This window comes from Coturnix japonica, chromosome 1 (genome assembly GCF_054131305.1).
Source record: "Coturnix japonica strain WE chromosome 1, WE-NBRP24, whole genome shotgun sequence".
Classification (NCBI taxonomy): domain Eukaryota; kingdom Metazoa; phylum Chordata; class Aves; order Galliformes; family Phasianidae; genus Coturnix; species Coturnix japonica.
Window position 1 is genome coordinate 46,283,435 of NC_140663.1, and position 20,706 is coordinate 46,304,140.

The window sequence follows — 20,706 nt, forward strand, 5'->3', positions numbered from 1 at the left end:
TCCTAAAACTGGAATTAATAATATAAACTGCACAATAATAGTATTCTGGTAGAACACTAAAGTTATCAAACTATCAATCAGATAGAATTGATAAGTGGTCTTTACAATTGAGAAAATACTAACAAGCAAAACAAAAAACTTTCAAGCTAAGGCCAACAAGTATAAAATATAAAAAGGTGAGGCAAAGATTCCCATTATGGTAGAATTTCTATATGGTTCAGAAACAGAATTTACTGAAATACAATAAACTTATCCAAAACACACTGAAGACACCCCTGCCATCTAAATTTATTACAGAAAGTAAGCATTCTTAATTGGCATTTAGAACTGAATATACAAATCAATTGACTGAAGATTGCTAGTGCTTTTGTAGCAAATAGTTTTCTCACAGCAAATCATTAGGAAATTTTCAAAATGCTGGCTACACAGAGCCAGTAAAATAATCCATTTTTTATTAAGACCTGACTGATTAACTTGTCCTGAGGTTTCTTCATCCCACCAACTAGTCCTGGTACTTATATTTGCTCTCTAATCCAAACAAGCTTGTATTTTGCGACACTAAGTTGCTTTTATCTGCTTAGCGCTTTGCATATGCTTATATCTGAAACCCGAAAAGCCTGCAAGCTTTTACAGCCTTCCTATCTTATTTGGACAAGTCATTACAGCTTAAATTACAGGTAACAAAACACTTCTCTTGCATATTGTATTATGATGTGAAGTAAAAGCGAGTTCCCAGGAAATTCTATGTTTGTCTTTGGAATAAATTCTAAAGGAAGTACAGAGATTTTGACTTGCACTTAATTCGACCATAATTATGAGCAAAGATAACCTCAGAATTCTCCTTCTTTAGAGCACGACAATTAGAAAAGGTACTGATAGATCAACAGAGGGAACGAAATGGAACAAGTCAGTGGGCTGCAATGGACAAAAACTATACACTCTGCACTTAAGAAGCAGTAACATACTTATTGATATATCACAGTGATTTAACGAAGCTTAGTTGTAAATAAGACAGTGACTGAAGATTTGAGATGGCAAAGCACATTTAATTATTTACTGCACAGAAGACAGGGTTAAACACATTCATCCAGGAGACCCCACCATTGAGTCACACGGTGGTTCAGAGTGGAGCCCCTTGCTTTCTACACTTCTCGAACCACAGAGGTAAGCTGCACACAGGCACAGACAAATCCAGTCCTACTCCCAGACTTAATGGTTTACTGTCTAAGGGATTATATGTGCGCAATCAAAGATACAGTCTTAGAAAATCTTAAGAATCTTAAAGTTGTTATTCACTTACCAAGTACCTATATTTGCAAGGCAGATCAATATTATGATGTAAGGAATCTCTTCACCTCTCAAGAGGTTTCTCTTCTCAACAGGGGATCCAGTCATACAGCCAACTGTTTTTGTGCAAGAGAACTCAAGGAGCTCTCAGCTGCTCACTATGGGTAAAGATGGTAGACTCAGTCATATTGATATGATCACAGGGGCTCATCTTAGGAAGTACAAAGACTCTCATTAAATTTAAGTAGCAAAGTCTTGAATTTTCTTATTCTCTGTGAAGCTTAAAAAAGGAATGGCTACAGGTTTAACATTTCTCATGTAGATGTCTATATGAGTGCTTGACCTAAAGAGCACACTAAGAAGTCACTAATTGCAGGGCTTTAAAACAGTAAACACATCCATCTAGAGTCTCTAATAAGTACAAATAAAAGAACTTTTCCCATCTGCTTTCCCCAGTGTTCTATCCACAGCAAACAGATCATCAAGAGTTGCACAAAACTGTTTTCCTTTATCATATAGTTTTGAAGTTTACCTTCAGTCTGTAATTCTTCTTAAATTCTTAGAATTTACCTACCTGGATAAAAGATGTGAAGCACAAGAATAATTCTGTTCTTCTTGTAAATTTGGGGTCATAGAGTGTTTCTGTCTCTACAGATCAGAATCTGTTCAATAAGTGTTTAGATGTTGTAGTGGTGGAATGGTTTAGTGGGAAATATTGGTGATAGGTGGACAGTTGGAAAGGATGATCTTGGAGGTCTTTTCCAACCTTGTTGATTCTATGATTCCATGCCACAGTTCTGCACATTTACAACTGATGGTTAAAGAATAAAATGCCCAGAAGGCAGGTAATAGGAAAGAACAGGGACAACGTAAGGCATGCTTACGGTTCAGTTTAAGTACACTCCAGGCAAATCATCTACAGATCACTGGAAAGCAAACGAAAATGTATCTACAGAGAATCAGCTACTCTTCTACACACTCTTTATTCTTGATAATGACCCCATTATTAAAAAAAAAAAAGTTACATATGGAATTTCTTCATCAACCAAAGTCCAAATCACCATACCACCAAAAACATCCATTTTTGTTCAAATACACATTTTGTTTTCAATAAATCAGAAGGTAGTTACTTGAGACTTTAGGAATTTCTATATTGTCAGGCATAGTGCTGTAATGTGATAGACTAATAACTGCAGAGTGGCACAGTGTTAGGCTACAGTAAATGAGAACAAGCCCGGATACAGCAACCATAGTCACAACACATAAACAAAGGAGGAAAAAAAAAAAATTAAAAAAAAATCCCTGCTTAACTTTGCAAGACCTCTGACATGCAGGGATCTCCAGAGAGATACCCTCACCTCTGCTGCCAATCCTTAAATGAGGTCTGGAAAGACGTGGATTCTGGTTCCATCTTTTCCAGTCACTCGGGTGCATTGCATGCCTTCCCACCAGGTACTCAATCACTGTTTCAGGCCATGAATTAGCATTTCTGCTAAATCAGTTTGCATGACCGCATTCAAAGACTACAGGCTTTCTCCTAAAAGCTCAGTTGCAGCTCTACAATAAGAACAAGATTAGATATGTTTTTTCAAGTGTACTTCTACTTCAGATCATTGTTTTGAAGTATTCTCTGTGAGCTTAAGCACCAACAGAAAATAAATAACCTCAATTAATCCCACCAAGGAAGCAAAAGTATTCTTTAATTTTAAACTGTTCAATCACATCAGAGAAAGGTAATTTATAGTTTTAAGTATAAGTAGCACACTTAAAAAAATCTTTCTATCTCTAAAGCAAAGACATGATTTCCTGGTGACCTTCTCCTGGTGCAGATTTTTACAAGCACAGCATTTGTTCACTGCTGCCAAAAATGCATAGCTAATTATGTTGAAAAATAGCATTTTGTAGCCAGGAATTTGCTCTCTGAAAGTATTACTGTGCTCTTTGCATCTGTCACAGTTTCCATGGAAATAACTGGAGGCATTACTTTTGGAGTGACCTAGGTATCATAACATCACAGAATTGTTTGAGTCAGAAAGGACCTTTAAGGTCTAGCTTCCCAGAAATGGACAGGGACATCTATAGATACATCAGGTTTCTCAGGGCCTTGCCCAGCCTGACCTTTAATGTCCCATGGGACAGAGAACCACCACCTCCCTGGGAAACCTGTTCCAGTGCTTCACTTCCCTTATTGTAAAAAAACTTTTTCTTACTAAAGCAGATGGAGAACTAAGCAAAAATACATTCAAACACTCAAACTAAATAACAAATGAGAGTCAGACTGCCTCTGCATTCCTGCACACGATCAGGCAAGCTAGAGTACTTCTAATATTTCGAATAATTTCTAATGAAAATATATAATATCTAATGTTTACAGAAAGACGTGCTATGGGGTCAAATTAATGTGACTGAACAATTTCAATAAAAGAAAAAAAGTCATCACAATAGTATACAACTATTATAAATTTTCCTAGCTACAGCTGCCTTATCCACAGCCCTGAAAATAATTAGAACTATTAAGTACCTATTAATTCCAGAGCCAATCATTCATTCAACTTACTTCTAACTAAAAAATAAAAAATAAAGATGTGCAAATGTAGCAGAATTTTATTTTTGTAGCCCCAGTGACAGACTAGTAAGAGATTACATAGATTTGCCGGAATGCCCAGCAATCTTAGCTGCATCTCATCTTAATTCTAAAGTAGGTGGCCAGTTCTACAGAAAGGGGGATGAAACACAAATCAGCATCTGTTGTATTTATAAAGGTTAACTGACATTTTATTATTCTCTTTTCTCTCTTTATCCTCTCTACTTTTTGCCCTTCCTCTCCACTTAGAGAGGCTCACAGAACCCACACGTAGAGACAATCTAAGCACCGTTCTAACAGTTCCTACTGCAACTAATGTGTTAATCTAGTTTTTAAAAAATCTTAAGTTTCTCAAAAAACGTGTTCAACTTCCAAGGACAGTTATACTTCAAATAGTGTGTCTGTGCTATCAGTCTTCTTGGATGCTGACCCTGCCATTAGCTAGATGTCGTGAGAAGATGTTATCTTCATCTTCAGTTCAAAGAGTTATAATTGGGTGCTTAAGCAAAACTAAAATAAGGATGCTCTTTACTCTTCGAAAGGGCTGACAATAGCAGGACTACAGGAAATGGATCCAAGTTGAAGGAGGGAAGATTTAGGTTGGATGTTAGGGGGAAGTTCTTTACTAGGAGAGTGGTTAGGCCCTGGAACAGGATGCCCAGGGAGGTTGTGGATGCCCCATCCTTGGAGGTGTTCAAGGCCAGGTTGGACGGGGCCCTGGGCAACCTGATCTAGTAAATGTGTATGTTTGGTGGCCCTGCTAGGCAGCGGGGCTGGAACTACATGATCCTTGAGGTCCCTTCCAACCCGGGTTATTCTGTAATTATGTGATTCTGTGATGCGCCAGGAATGGTGTCAGTTAGAGGCCATAGCCCACTGAACTATTTTTATCTTGCACCTCATAGAATCATTGAATCCTTATTGTTGGAAGGGACCTTTAAAGTCCATCTAGTCCAACTCCCCTGCAATGAACAGGGTCATACACAGCTCGGTCAGGTTGTCTAGGGCCTGGTCCAGCCTCCTCTTGAAAGTTTCCATGGATATGGCATAAACCATGTCTCTGGGCAACTTGATCCAGTGCATCCCCACCCTCACTGTTAAAGACTTTTTCCTTATATCCAACCTAAATCTACCCTCTTTGAGCTTGAAATCATTTCCCCTTGTTCTATCACCACAGACCCTGATGAAGAGTCTGTCCCCTTCTTTCCTGTAGCTCCTCTTTAATTACTGAGAGGCTACTATCAGATCACCAAAGAGCATTCTCTTCTCCAGAATGAAAAGCCCCAGATCTTTCAGCTTGTGTTCATAGGAGAGGCAATTACACTGCACTGCTTCCCACAGCTTCCTCAAGAGACATCTTTACTCAATGCATGAATTTATGACTAGACTGCTGCTACACTGTATGACATTATTCAGTCTCTACAGCTTGCAATGGATGCTGATGATCATTAGGTGGCACAGTACCACACAATAAACACATCAGATTTATATCTCAAGGACCTGCCCTGCTAGGCTGTTGTGGTTTAACCTAGGAAGCAGCAAAGCACCACACAGTCATCTGCTCACTCCCTCCCTTCCCAGGGGTGTGTACGGACTGTCTGACTGCCTGAAGGTAACCTTCAGGCCTACATGCCTGAACTGAAATGATTTTCAGTGTCACAAGCACAGCTGCAGCCACAGTAGCCATACTGAACCTGAAAACCTAAATGCAGAACAGACCTTATCACAGAAAATATAGCACAGAAAAACAGCACAGAAATCACACTGAAACAGTAAAGGAACTTTGGTGGCCAAAGTTGTGTTTTCATAAGAGTAATAAGACACCAGCTATAATTCATGGATTGGTAGCCCTCCCACCGTGCTGCATCATGCATTCATACACTGGCCATGTGTAGAGTGCATTACCCAGCTCAAGGTGGGAGGAGGTCAGGAGGGTGAGGTAACCTAAGCAGAGGACACCGTAGCCTCTGCATGGATGCCCAGAAGGTCCTGAGCCTATCAATCCTGCACTTTACATCCAATCCGAGATGTGCTGGCTAATAACCTTTCTGGGATCTCCTGGTGGATCAATGTGTATGCAATAAAACACCAAAACACTTGCTTTGGATTACTGCGTCTGAACACACACTTTGTGTGGATACCTCGTCCCCGATTCCAAACACCCTAATACAACATGATGGAGGAGAGATTCAGGAGAAAAACTAGAACTCGTGGGTTGAAATAAAAACTAAAATAGAGAAAAGGAAAAAGAGAATTGACAATTATATATATAAATACTGTGTCAAGGACCTAAAAGCCCCAGACTAAAGAAGGATCCTGGGATGGAACAATGTATTCTGACATTAAGGGGACTGATATTTGTGCCTGTAGCTGCAAATATCTTGTTTTGTAGAGAGAGCTGGCCCTGGTAGTTGATCTTGTTTTCACAAAGACTTGGTTTTTGTTTTGCAAGGTGTTCCTGTTGGGCTCTGTATTACACACTGACCACACAGGTATAGCATACAAGAGGAAAAAGCCCTGCAGACCCCGGGGAGAATAAAAGCAGGATAGAGGCTGTGGTAGGGAAGAGAGGAAAAGTGCACTTTGAAATGGGATACCCTGCTGGCACTACCGACCGAGTCCACCACCAGCATAGAATCATAGAATCATAGAATCATAGAATCATAGAATTGTAGGGGTTGGAAGGGACCTCTAGAGATCATCGAGTCCAACACCCCTGCCAAAGCAGGCTCCCTACACCACGTCACACAGGTAGGCGTCCAGGAGGGTCTTGAATATCTCCAGAGAAGGAGACTCCACCACCTCCCTGGGCAGCCTGTTCCAGTGCTCCGTCACCCTCACTGTAAAGAAGTTCTTCCATACATTCGTGCGGAACTTCCTATGCTGTACTTTCATCCCATTACCCCAAGTCCTATCCCCACGCACTACTGAAAAGAGACCAGACTCACCACTAAGGCTCCCACACCTCAGGTATTTATAAACCTGGATCAAGTCCCCTCTCAGCCTTCTTTTCTCAAGGCTAAACAGACCCAGTTCCCTAAGTCTCTCCTCATAGGGGAGATGCTCCAGGCCCTTCACCATCTTAGTGGCCCTCCACTGGACTCTTTCCAAGAGATCCCTGTCTTTTTTGTACTGGGGAGCCCAGAACTGGACACAATATTCCAGATGAGGCCTCAGCCGGGCAGAGTAGAGGGGGAGGATCACCTCCTTCGACCTGCTGGACACGCTCTTTTTAATACACCCCAGTACTGATGCCATGGGCCTTTTTGGCTACAAGGGCACACTGCTGGCTCATGGTCAATCTGTCATCCACCAGGACGCCCAGGTCCCTCTCAGCAGAGCTCCTCTCCAGCAGGTCTTCCCCCAGCCTGTACTGGTGCATGCAATTATTTCTACCCAGGTGCAAGATTCTACACTTGCTTTTGTTAAACCTCATCTGGTTTCTTACTACCCAGCTCTCCAGCCTGTCCAGGTCTCGCTGAATGGCAGCACAGCCTTCAGGCGTGTCAGCCAATCCTCCCAACTTCGTGTCATCAGCAAACTTGCTGAGGGTGGTCACTATCCTCTCATCAAAGTCGTTGATGAAGATGTTGAACAAGACCGGACCCAGTACAGACCCCTGGGGGACGTTGCTAGTTACAGGCCTCCAGCCAGACACCGCACCGCCAACGACAATCCTCTGCACTCTGCCAGTCAGCCAATTCTCGACCCACTCCACTGTCCACTCTTCTATCCCATACTTCCTCAGCTTTGTTATAAGGATGTCATGGGGGACAGTATCAAAAGCCTTACTGAAATCAATGTAGACTACATCTACCACCCTCCCCCTGTCCACCCAGCTAGTGACATCTTTGTAAAAGGACACCAGGTTGGTCGAGCACGACCTCCCCTTGGTGAACCCATGCTGAGTACTCCTGATAATCTCCTTATCACCCAGTTGTCTGGAGATGGCATCCAGCACAAGCTGTTTCATCACCTTCCCTGGGACAGAGGTGAGGCTGACTGGCCTATAGTTACCCAGGTCTTCCTTCTTGCCCTTTTTGAAGACCAGAGTGACATTGGCCGTCCTCCAGTCTTCAGGCACCTCCCCAGTTCTCCAAGACCTCTGAAAGATTACAGAGAGCGGCTCAGCAACGACCTCCGCCAGCTCTCTCAGCACCCACAGATGCACCCCATCAGGTCCCATGGATTTATGGACCTTAATGTTTCATAGGCACTCACGGACCACCTCTTCCCTGACTAAAGGGAAATCTCCCATTCCCCGGACTCTCTCATCAACCTCCAGGGTCTGGGATTCCTGAGGGAGAGCCCTTTCACTAAAGACAGAAGCGAAGAAGTTGTTCAGTATTTCCGCCTTCTCAGCATCCCCCATTACCAGAGCGCCTCCCTCACTTAGTATGGGGCCCACATTCTCCCTAGCCTTCCTTTTGCTGTTAACGTATTTAAAAAAGCCTTTTTTATTATTCTTTATCTCCTTAGCTAGATTCAACTCCAGGTGGGCTTTTGCCTTCCTCGTCGCATCTCTGGAGGCCCTGACTACATTCTTATATTCTTCCCAAGTGGTTAGACCCTTTTTCCACATATCATGTACTTTCTTCTTTCCGCGGAGCTTGCACATGAGCTCCTTACACATCCACGCAGGTCTCCTTGCACCTTTTCCCAATTTCTTAGTCACAGGGACGCACCAATCCTGAGCTTGGAAGAAGAGCCGTTTAAACACTAACCATTTCTCACAGGCCCCCTTGCCTTCTAGCACCCTGGCCCACGGGATAGCCCCAAGTAGGTCCCGAAGGAGATCAAAGTTGGCTCTCCTAAAGTCCAGAGTAGCAATCCTACTTTTTGCTTTGCTTCCTCCACTCAGGATCTCGAACTCCACCATCTCATGGTCACTACATCCCAAGCTGCCCCCAACTTTTATTTCCTTAACAAGTCCTTCCTTATTGGTGAGAATAAGGTCCAGCAACGCCCCACCCCGCGTCAGTTCCTCTACCACCTGTATCAGGAAGTTATCTTCAATGCACTGCATGAATTGTCTGGGACGCGCATGCCTGGCCATGTTGGTCGTCCAGCAAATATCTGGATAATTGAAATCCCCCATAAGTACCAGTGCCTGGGAGCGTGCCGCTACTTCCAGTTGCTTATGGAAGGCCTCATCAACCTCCTCCTCCTGATCAGGGGGCCTGTAGTACGCACCCACAACAGTGTCCCCTTTGCCAGCCTGGCCCTTGATTCTCACCCACAAGCTCTCGACTTCTACATCACTCTCCCCCTGGTGGAGTTCAATACATTCTAGCTGCTCTCTCACATAAAGAGCAACTCCACCACCCCGCCTTGCCAGCCGATCTTTCCTAAAAGCATATTCCTGAAATGTTGTGGCCCTTCTGGGTTTCTGACTCATCCAAGCTGCTGCGGTGGGTAGTCATCATGTTTGTTCTAATAATGTCATTACCTAAATTAAGACTTCGGATCAACCAAGAAAAGATTTACTGACACATAAGAGCAGCAGTAACCCAGCAGGGTCAAATCAAATCACTGCCTGGAACACACAAGTGTGATGTAATACTTGGCTTGGAATTGATCCCATGACCCTCAGTTACACATAGAGAAACAGTCACCCACATTACACATCTACTTTTATTCAGCATTTTTGTGAAATCTGACAAAAAAAAAAATTCAATACTGTTCACACCACTGTAATCAGTAAGCATTACATCACAGTAAGCAGCCTGTCTCAAAGAAGCACAGCTAAATAAATATTCAGAAGGGCAAACAATAAAAGGAGCTTTAAAACAGAGAATTATGTATATATATATATTTCACAGGAGTGTCAAAGTTTCTTGAGTAAACCAGAGTTCAGGAAGTATAGAAGTTATAAAATCACTTTTTGCTCAGCTACATATCGCCATGCTGGTCCTGCTGCTCTGTGCACATTCTCAGCACTACTGCTGCATAGGTATGCTCACGTACTACAACCATCACACATAGTATTATATAGGAATCGCCTATCCTCTGCACTGACTGTTCCACAACAGTGGGCAGAGTAATCCCAGGGGGTCTGCAGCATGTTTCCCTTCTTTTTCCTGATGCTCCCATGGTGCAGTCCTGCTGCACTATGCCACTGTTTTTGCTGACAAAGAAACATGGATCCAATGTGATTGAACTTTCTTACAATACCAGAAGTTCACTGGTTCCCTGAGAAGAAATGTACAGGCACATTGTTCAGACTGGAGCAAACTTAAAGTTCACATCCTGACAGCTCTTCAGTTAAAACACAGGATTGTGTGCACACTTGAAATGCTAACTGCTACATTCTCACAAGAAATTACAAAAATCTTACAGAGCTCAGTGTCTCATAGTGAGTCTCAGATGAGGGAAATTGTCCCCACTTGAAAATTCCTAATTAAACATAATGAGTATAGGGTAGACTTAAAAGATAAACCCAAACATACAAAATCCCTTGCCAAGCAAGATTTTTTTAGTATAACGTGTATATTCATTATGTAACTATACCTCCAGAACTGTTTTAAATACTCTAAACTCACAGACCCATCATCAACTCTAATAACTTCTACAATCTATAATGACTGTATACTGCTTGTCACACAACATCTCTTACTGTTTTTCCCACATTTGCCTTTCAGTGAACCTCCCCTTTTTGTACCATGCCAGAAAGCAACCAAAACCTTTCTTTAAGGAACTTGCAAGACTACCAAATTGAAAGATAACAGAACATACACAATAACTTTGTCAGGAATTTGGCTGAGCTTGGCTGGATTCCTTCAACTGCACCCTCATCCACTACTTGTAGGCAGCTGGTACAAGCCAACTGTAAACCACTGTTCCCAAACAAGTAACAATTGTTAAAAAAAATAAAACCAAACAAGACACCAAACTTAGAGCTTAGTCTATGTTTTGTTATGTGCTGCTATGAAAGGAAGCATTTGCATGAAAAACAAAAGCAGGAAACATTAAAAATGTACATTCCTTGACATCAGCTCTTCCACAGCATAGTACATCATGCTAACAAATAAAACACAGTGTACAAAACCTTAAAGTAGAAAAAAAGCCAACACTAGAGCAGCCAACACTTCTGACTCATCTGAAATTTTGCAAGCATTGTTAAAAAAAAACATATATTTTTAAAAATGAAAGTCTCTTGAAAAATAAAATGCATCTGATACTACCTATTTCCACCTTAAACTGCACAAACTCTTTAAATTAAAGATAACAAATTAATAGGACAAAAAGATATTCATCATATGAGATTTGCTCAGTACCTTTTTTTTTTTCCTCCCAGCAGCACTACGTGACAAGTTCACTGTCATTTCTTTCAGCTGGGTACAACTGAAAAATAACTAGTGACAAGAGACTGTGCATTCTCATGTCAGAGGCAAAGCCCCTGCATAGTCTGATTCTTCCTTAAGGTTATTTTCCACCCAAATTCAAACTATCCTGTAAACAGGAGTCTTCCTGCTTTTGCAACTGCATCCCACAAATCCGTGTCACCTGTCCTGCCTAGTGTCACAAGCACTGAATTCCATTTCTGTTCTTAGCCATGCAAATTTCTATCTCCATGCCCACAGAGCCTTCTGTCTATCTTAATAAGGCTAGCAATGTTTATTAAATTCTGGCTACATGCTCACCTCTAGAAGAAAAGGTAAAAATGATCACACAAACTAAATACATAGAGCTGATATTTTATCTTGCTTAGCATCGAATGGGACAATTTAAAATGCCTGTAACTTATTCCCTGGCCACACAACAGACTTTGGTTGATTGCTAATGAAACAAAGAAATTGATGAGGAGAGGCTTAATAGCAAAAGTTTTATTACTTTTAAGCAGGTATTATTATTGACAGCACTGGATGCATGGGGGTAGTGCTTGTATCAAGCTTAGTTTGCATGATACAATATGCCTCCCCATTTCCAATGCTACATCACAAATATCATTCATAACACTTTAAGGGCTACTGTGGTGTTGCAAGCATGCATTACTCCTAATGCTTACTCCAGCTAGGCTTATAGGGATATATTAACAGAATATTTTGTGTAATTATTTCTTCAAATCACTAACCCTTTCATTTTCCATCAGACTTAAATGTCTGGTTTTGTACTAAATGCCTTAAAGAAATCTAAAGCAGTTTTATCAACTGTCAACTCAAATAATTGCATCAGTTAAATTAAATTTGATTGATACAGCTCAATTAGAACAGTAAGTTTCCTGTAGAGCTACTTTTGGGAGTCTCTCTAAGAGGCTCTGAAACACAAGATGGCAAATAAGAGGAAATACAACTGTTTTTCCATCTCCTACATCCTGAGCTCCATATGGCAATATTGCATTTATGTTATGCTTTTCCCATTAATGTTACCGTGTTGCTTTTTTGTCCCCAGATACTGAATGCTGAATCCTAACTAACTGACTAACTCTCCTGTTTTCCTTCTTATGCATTGCTCTGAGTGAGGACCTCAAATCAAAGCTTCTACAACACTAGGTCAACTAATCCCCATATCAGCCCAAGGGCAATATATATATAGATATAATAAGATGGATGGATGGATGGATGGATGGATGGATGGATGGATGGATGGATGGATGGATGGATAGATAGATAGATAGATAGATAGATAGATAGATAGATAGATAGATAGATAGATAGATAGATAGATAGATGGATAGATGGATAGATGGATAGATGGATAGATGGAGGCAGTGAGGGCAAGAAGGAAAAGATGAAACAGCTGAATAATATATTTTAGCCACAAACAATACAGAGACGAGTACAAGTTAATACCTTCCCAGTAAATAAATTGTGTTCCAGTAAGAACACAAAGGGGAGGGTGATTCACAGATAGCTTCATAGAGCAGACAGAACTAGTAGCAATGGTTATTTTCACCTAGATATATGCTTAACTTTTTTTCAAATGTACTGAATGTTCAGTGCAAGTATCTACCCTAGTGAAGACATCTATAATCCTGAACAACACACTATACAAAAAAAAGAAATATAGTCCATACCAGAAAAAAACTTATGTCCTTTTTCTTGAGGGAGTCCCATCTGTATGGAAATCTGTAGCAAATGGACAGATTCCCTGGAGACACGCTAATAGTAAACAATTTTATATTGTCTCAACAGAGAGTTGGAATTTCTATTTCTCCCTCCCCTTCTCCAAAACCACAGCTCTGCAGAAGCTTTGTGGAAAGCAATAGTGAAAATGAGCTAAGGAAGACCAGAGAATCTATCAGTAAATATATTCATCTCTGTATTTTCAAATTCCTCTCAATCAAGGCAGAGTAAAGCCTCACTCAGTCTTTCAAGCAGATTTGGTTTCATACATCAATAAACACTCAAAGTTAATGTTATTTAAGATTTTTAATGTGGAAGAAAAATCTTCCTGAGGGAGAGGATCATAAATCCAATTTTCTGTTGGGTCAGAAGAAATAAGAAAACGGTGACATCAAATAGCACCTCTTAATTAACAATGGGAACAAAAATTCCAGGTTCAAGCAACCTGAGGAGAACCAGTAATTAACAGTATCTCTGTGACAAATAATTTTCTTTTCTCCACATTAAAGAGGAGATTAATGTTTATGGCATAATATAACTTATCTATATCATACCACTTAGCATCAAACAGGACAGGGCTAATTCTGCTTTGAGATCTTTGAATCCAGTTTAAAATAGAGACAAGCAAAACAAAAATAAACAAAATTACTCTTCCCATGTAAAAGGCCAATCCCAAGGCTGCTGCTTCATGGAATGATCTCTTCCTCAAGCTATCTTAGCAGGACTTTTAATAACATCCCTGACCACCAAGCCTAATGCTACCCATTTAATTGCACAAGTTCTGTAAATGACAAAGAACGTAGACTTATGTCAAGAACTCAAATGAGATACAAACAAAACATCAGGTGGACTGGAGAACACCTAGGTGTGCTACATACATACATTTAAAATTTTATATATACATGTATATATAATATGTATAATAACATGTATATATTAATATATATCTACTTAATAAACACACATCTGTGCAGTCAGGTCAACAATTTATTTCCGTAATTGTAAGCCAGCCAAATAAGTTAATAAAATCTGTTCACATAATTCTTCCACCTTCCTTGTCTGATCTCATTTTGGGTTAAACTGCACAGGCTGTATCTGTACAGTACTTCTCAGTCCCTTCTCTCTGTATCTCATTCCATTTGGTGCAGTACAAAGAATTTGGGAGCATTACTATTAGCCCTCCTTACAGTTTAAAACTAACTAGACAAGTGAAAAATAGATGTGTCCCAAAATTCAATACTTTAAAACAATTTGATATGCACAAATGTAAATATATTTCATAGACAATAAAAAGCACATTTCTTATTCTGTTAAACATGAGAAAATCCTTTCTCCTAAACAGAAATCAACACCTTCAAAAACAAAAACCTTGAGTTACAGAAAAGGGCTATCTGAAATCCCACAGTTAAAACCGATCATCAAGGCAAAGAAACCAATGGAATTTCTGGGCCTGCATTAGATACGGGACATTAATCTTTAAATCTACTGTGAAACAGATTTCAGTAACACAATGGAAAGCGCAGAAAACTGCATATTCCTGTACATGCAAGAAAAATGTTTGAAATATCCTATTTTCTCTCTCAATTGACATGCATTCTGTTGCATACAGATGATAAAGAGGGGGGAGATGTTGCATATTGGGTAGGTTGTGCCTGCGTGCACCTGAGGTGGAGTCAGGGAGGTCAGGAGGGTCTGCCAGGGGTGGTGGCCTGTACCACTATATAGGGTTTGTTGTGAGGCATTCAACTTGTACTTTCAGCGTTACGCACTGTGTGTGTGTCCCGTCTGTTCCCTGTGCGCAGAGACATGGTAAAGTCACTAGGCAGCCTTGATTTGTCGCCAAATCGGGAGGCGACACATTCTTTCACATATTATCATTATAGAAATCAAACCTATGCCCCTTTGCAAGCATAACATGATCATATAGTATAATTATATAGTATAGTATACTAAGTGTTTCAACAGTGCCATGGATTTGGACCAGATCTGTAATGTAAACATTAGCCAAATATAGTACAAATATAGTGCCCAGTGCTCACGTAATCATGTAACTTAAGACACTCTTTTGGTATGCTTTCTTTTCTGGGAGCAGAGTTAAGGCTGCTGTGGGAATTCTCAATTTCATAATATAAGACAGTTTAAATTTCACAGTAAATGCCTCAATAATTTTCACAGTATTAAATTTTAAAGAGATGGAAACAAGATAAAAAAAGATCACAGTACTGCTATCATAACATGTGGCAAAAAAAGAAACAGTAAGGAAACTCCTAGGCCAAAAATCAACCATTTCAGCTACCTTTTCTCTGGTGTCCTTCCTCACCCAGGAGTAAAGTCTAGCTTAACTAGGACAAGGGAATTAACAGAGCAACATTCAGATCATGACAGACATGCACAAACTAAACCAAACAATCATTATTAGATGTTAACACCCAGCAGTCATACAAAAGAGATGCTGTATGCCTAAACCAATGCTTTTTATAGGTGGCTTACATGCTGCACCATGAAATTTCATGGATTCTTTAACTGATACACTGTAGCATGCTGCCTTATACAGATGTTACCTGTATGAATGTTTAATGCTGTCCAACTACATGTGTGCTGTCTTGTATGAGAAAGTTCCAGAAATTATTTGTTCCCAATAAAAAAGTACAGATTTTAAACTAGTTGTTCACCTCTTAATACATATTGCTTTTGTTTTTGTTCTTTTCCAAAAACACACAGAACACTCAAGTCAGATTTTCCATAGTAGCTGGACAACAAAACTACTGCATTGACACTGAAAAATACCTTCTGTTCTCCCTTACATAAACAATTTTTTGGATCAATGCCATACTCCTAAGACTGAGTCACTAGCCATTGTGTAGCATCGACTGTAATGATAATTTACATAAGAGTAAAAGCAAGCTTCAACATTTCGTTTTCTTAGCCTCATCTAATACATTCTTTGCCTTTTGCCGCTGCCCAAAGGAGATTCTTTCCTATCACAGACCATAATATCTCATCATTCATCCTCAAATGTACAACAGCACACATTCCTTGCCTACAGTAGTTTTTACAAGTTCAACATAAGCAGCAAAAAAGCAGGCAACAGTTCTTGGCAAGTCAAGACTATTATCTTTCAGCTGAACCCACTTCTGGGACTCCTCAGTGTGGAATATATGACATGACAAAACATATGACTAAAAAAGTCTCTCCATCCCATCTCTCTCCCTTCATTTCACAGAAGGTTCAAAACCTGATTCCTCTCTGTCAGAAACACAATGAAAGGCAGGAAATGCAGTGTAGTACACCCACTTGCCAAATATAGGCAAAGCTATATTCCTGAAAAAGAATATAAAAACACAAAGCAATAGCTCTGCAGCTCACGCATAGGACAGCAAACATAAGGCTAACAATCTGTTCTTCCAAGCTAGTCTCTAAGTGTACACTTGCATAATTCATAAATGAAAGGGTTCATAATTAATGAAAGGGTTAATGAAAGTGGTACATAGACGATATTTTGTACCAGATCAAAAGCAGGCTCTTCCCTGCCTCCTATCTCTCCAAATGCCAGAGACAGGTAGGAAAGCAGAGGAAGAACAATGTTAGCAGACAGTTAGAATTACTGTCCTCTCCCATTACATTTGCTTTGTTACTGGGGAACACTTCAATGCAACTGCATGAGCAACCATTTTACTCTGAACTCTCTCTTTTGTGCCAAGGAATTAATAGACTACAACAAGGTTTCATAAGGGTTCATTGTTAATCATACTCATCTTCCTTTAATGTTAATGTAAGCAGCATTAAAGATCAGATTGGCTTATTGCAAGTGTCCTTCACAAAGATCTTTCATACTTGAAGTAATGGGATGTATGACAAAATAATATGTCTCGTCTTGGTGCTAGGGAAGGTTATGGAACGGATAATCTTGGGAGCCATCATGGACAAGTTAAAGGTCAACCAGGGGATCAGGCCCAGTCAGCATGGGTTTACAAATGGTAGATCCTGATTGACAAACCTGATTTCATTCTATGACAAGGTGACCTGCTTAGTCAATGAAGGTAAAGGTGTCAGTGTTGTCCACCCAGACTTCCATAAGGCCTCTGACACTGTCCCAGAAAACATACTCGTGGAGAAGTTGGTTGCCCACAGTCCGGATGGGCGTATGCTCCACTGGGTGAAACACTGGCAGGATGGCCAGGCCATAGGAGTTGTGGTCAACTGAGTTAAACCCAGTTGGCAGCCGGTCATGAGTGGTGTCCCCCAGGGCTCGGTACTGGGGCAGCTTCTATTTAACATCTTTATTAACAATCTTGTTGAAGGGACTGAGTGCACCTTCAGTAAGTTTGCAGACAACACTAAGTTGGGAGGGAGTGCAGATCTGCCCGAGGGAAAAGGGCACTACAGAGGGACCTGGATAGACTGGATCAATGGGCCAGTCATGAGCGTCAATAGGGCTAAGTGTCATGTCCTGCATTTTGGTCACAACATCCTCAGACAACTCTACAGGCATAGGGAGGAGTGTCTGGAAAGCTGCCTAACAGAAAGGGACCTTGGTGTGCTGATGGACAGTTGGCTGAACATGAGCCTGCAGTATGCCCAGGTGGCCAAGAAGGCCAATGGCATCTTAGCTTGGATCAGGAATGGTGTGGTGAGCAGGACTAGGGAAGTAATCCTGCTCCTGCACTCAGAACTGATGAGGCCTCACCTTGATTACTGTGGTCAGTTTTGGGCACCTAATAGTGAAAGGACATAGAGATGCTCGAGCAAGTCCAAAGGAGGGCAACAAGACTTGTGAAGGCCTTGGAGAATATGCCCTACAAAAATGACTGAAGGAACTGGAGCTGTTTAGTCTGGGGAAGAGGAGTCTGAGAGGAGACCTTATTGCTCTCTTGCAATATTTGAAAGGTGCTTACAGTGAGAGTGGGGTTGGTCTCTTCTCACTAGGGACAGGTGAAAGGACGAGGGGAAATGGCTTTAAGTTGCACCAGGGGAATTTTAGGTTGGCTATTAGGAAACACTTATTTACAGAAAGGGTTGCTTAGCACTGGAATAGGCTCCCCAGGGAGATGGTTGAGTCACCATCCCTGGATGTGTTTAAAAACTGTTTGGATGTGGTGCTCAAGGATATGATTTAGCAGAGTTGTAAGTTACAGTAGTGTGGTTAGGTTATGGTTGGACTCAATGATCTTAAAGGTCTTTTCCAACCTGAGTGATTCTGTGATTCCATAAAAGTTTCAGAGCAAATCTAGAGAGCCGAAGAAGGGTAAAGTGAACTTTTCCACCTTCTGGACTAAGCTCAAATTAAAAAAAAAAAAAAAATTAAAAAAAAAATAAATCTTCAAGAGGATGGAAATGAGGGCTTGAGGGAAAAAAGAAAAAAAAGAAGTTGTGTCAAATCCCACCTCCTTTGAACAAAAGGAACAAGTCTAAACACTGGTTTCTAGGTCATAATACACTGATTCCATGCAGACATGAATTTAAATATTGACAACAGGTAAAATATTAAAACAGACTAACAGAAACTGAGGGAAAAACAGAAGTTTATGGATAGGTAAACATTAATTTGTGTGCCAAAATATATCAGAACTACTAGTTTAACCCCTCCTTTTGTATTTAGGCATGCTATCGCCACCAAGACACCTGACTAAAAGTTTACAGCAACAAGAACTGATTAGCCAAGACCTCTCCTGCTGAACTCTCCTCTATTAGTCCCATTTTTCTGATTGGTCTCATTATTTCTAGTGTGACTGACCACTGCTATAACAACAAAAACAAAAAATCACATAAAAACAAACAACAAAAGACTTAATGTTCATGGTACTTTCGAGTCTAAAACACACCACACCAATGCTGGAAGGTTACTGCAGAAACAGGAAACCAGCCAGCATGTGATGAAGACTTCCACAAAACATGTGGAAAATAATCACAGAACAGTATCATTTCTTGTGTTTAAAAATCTCATACAATCTACAACAACTGTATTAAAAAAGAGAGAGAGAGAGAGAGAGAGAGATTGGTTATTAACAAATATTCACAAAACTTGACCAACAGAATTTTTTTTTAATTATACTACTCTTTAAATGAATGTTTTCCTTCAATATGCATCATTGTATCATACACAGTAGCTAGTGGAATTCCCCAGGGGTCAGTACTGGTCTGGTTTCTCACTGTAATCGATGACCTGAATGAAGGGTTAGGATACACCTTAAGCAAATTTGCTGATTATACAATGTTTGGAGGAGTGGCTGACACACCAGAAGGCTGTGCTGCCATTGAACAAGACCTGGATAGACTGCAGAGTTGGGTGAACAATAACCTGATGAGATTCAGCAAGAGCAAGTGCAGAGTCCTACACCAAGGGAGGAATAACCACACGAATCAGTACAGATTAAGGAGTGACTTGCTGAGGAGGAGCTTTGCAGAGAAGGACCTGGGGATCCTGCTGAACAAGAGGTTGGCCATGAACCAGCAGTGCCCTTGTGAACAAGAAAGCCATTGGTATTCTGGGGTGCATCAAGAACAGTGTGGCCAGCAGGTCAAAGGAAGTGATCCTCCCCCTCTACTCTCCCCTGGGGAGGCCATATCTGGAATGCTGTCTCCAGTTCCCCAGTTCAAGGAAGACAGGCAACTTCTAGAGAGTCCAGCAGAGAGCTACAAAGATGATCACAGGCCTGGAGCATCTCCCTCTTGAGGAAAGGCTAAGACCTGGTACTGGATATCTTATCAATGCTTACAAATATCTTAAGGGCAAATGCCAAGTGAATGAGGCCAGAATCTTTTCAGTGGTGCCCAGTGACACAACAAGGGGCAACTGGCACAAACCTGAATTCAAGCAGTTCCATATCAACATGAGAAACAACTACCTAGAGGGCAACAAAGCACTGCAACAGGCTACCCAGAGAGACTGTGGAGTCTCCTGCCTGGATACATTTCTGTGGAACTCACTCTAGGGAACTAGGGAATCTAGTTTAGCAGGTACTTTCCATTAGGTGATCTCCAGAGATCCCTTCCAACCCCTAAGATTCTGCAGTTCTGTGTTGGTTTCAATCCTTCATAACTCCACCTGCGCTTTCTTTACTCAGAGCAAAGCAATAGCCTTCATTCACAGAAGGCTAAAATCTGAACATAAAATGGACAGCAAAACTGATTTGGGGATAAGTAGACATAAAACTCTGCAAAATGAAGTCAGCTGAACACTGTAGGCAGAACCTCCTTCCACTGAGCTGCAAACAGAGTTGTGTGAAAAAATAAATAGACAAGACCAAAAAACAAACAAACAAACAAACAAAAACCCTACACTTGCAGAAAACTTACTGAAATTTAGCAAATTTAGCAATTAGCAACTTTAGAAATCAGGAAATCCAAACAGAAAATCTCCTTGTCCATGCTTAACATGAGTTCTACATATGACTGCAATCAGAACAGAAAACAGTGTTCATCACCATACTGCCAATCAGCACTCAAGGAGACAGCATCTATTATCAAACTGCAAAAGACTAGGCACTTGTGTAAGTATACTATATGGAGTTATACAGTGCAACCCCAGATGAAATTCTACCAATTACATCATCTTTCTTATGAGTTCTTCCCACTAGTCACCCAAACACCCTGATTTCAACTTCAAACCCGGCCTCCTTCAATCCTTCAGTTCAAATGACTTCAGTTAGGAATAAACTTACTAGACACCAGAAAACCAACATGCAGAAAACCCACGGAGCTCCCTACTCCTTAGGATTTGATCTTAGTTTCCTAGTACAAAGTGACAAGCTTTTAAGCTAAGGCTCCTTC

The 20,706-nt window shown here is 40.8% G+C and overlaps 1 protein-coding gene across 8 annotated transcripts in view; it reads right to left on the minus strand.

The window, feature by feature from the left end:
* TSPAN9 (tetraspanin 9) overlaps nt 1-20,706 on the minus strand; it is a 136,255-nt gene that overhangs the window by 107,793 nt on the left and 7,756 nt on the right. The window contains exon 1 of one of the 8 annotated variants that reach the window (XM_085517767.1): nt 1,301-1,333. The exons of the other annotated variants lie outside the window; for them this stretch is intronic. The gene's annotated coding sequence lies outside the window, so the exon portion shown is untranslated. Of the gene's footprint in view, nt 1-1,300; nt 1,334-20,706 lie in introns of those variants that run through there. 8 annotated transcript variants of the gene reach the window in all.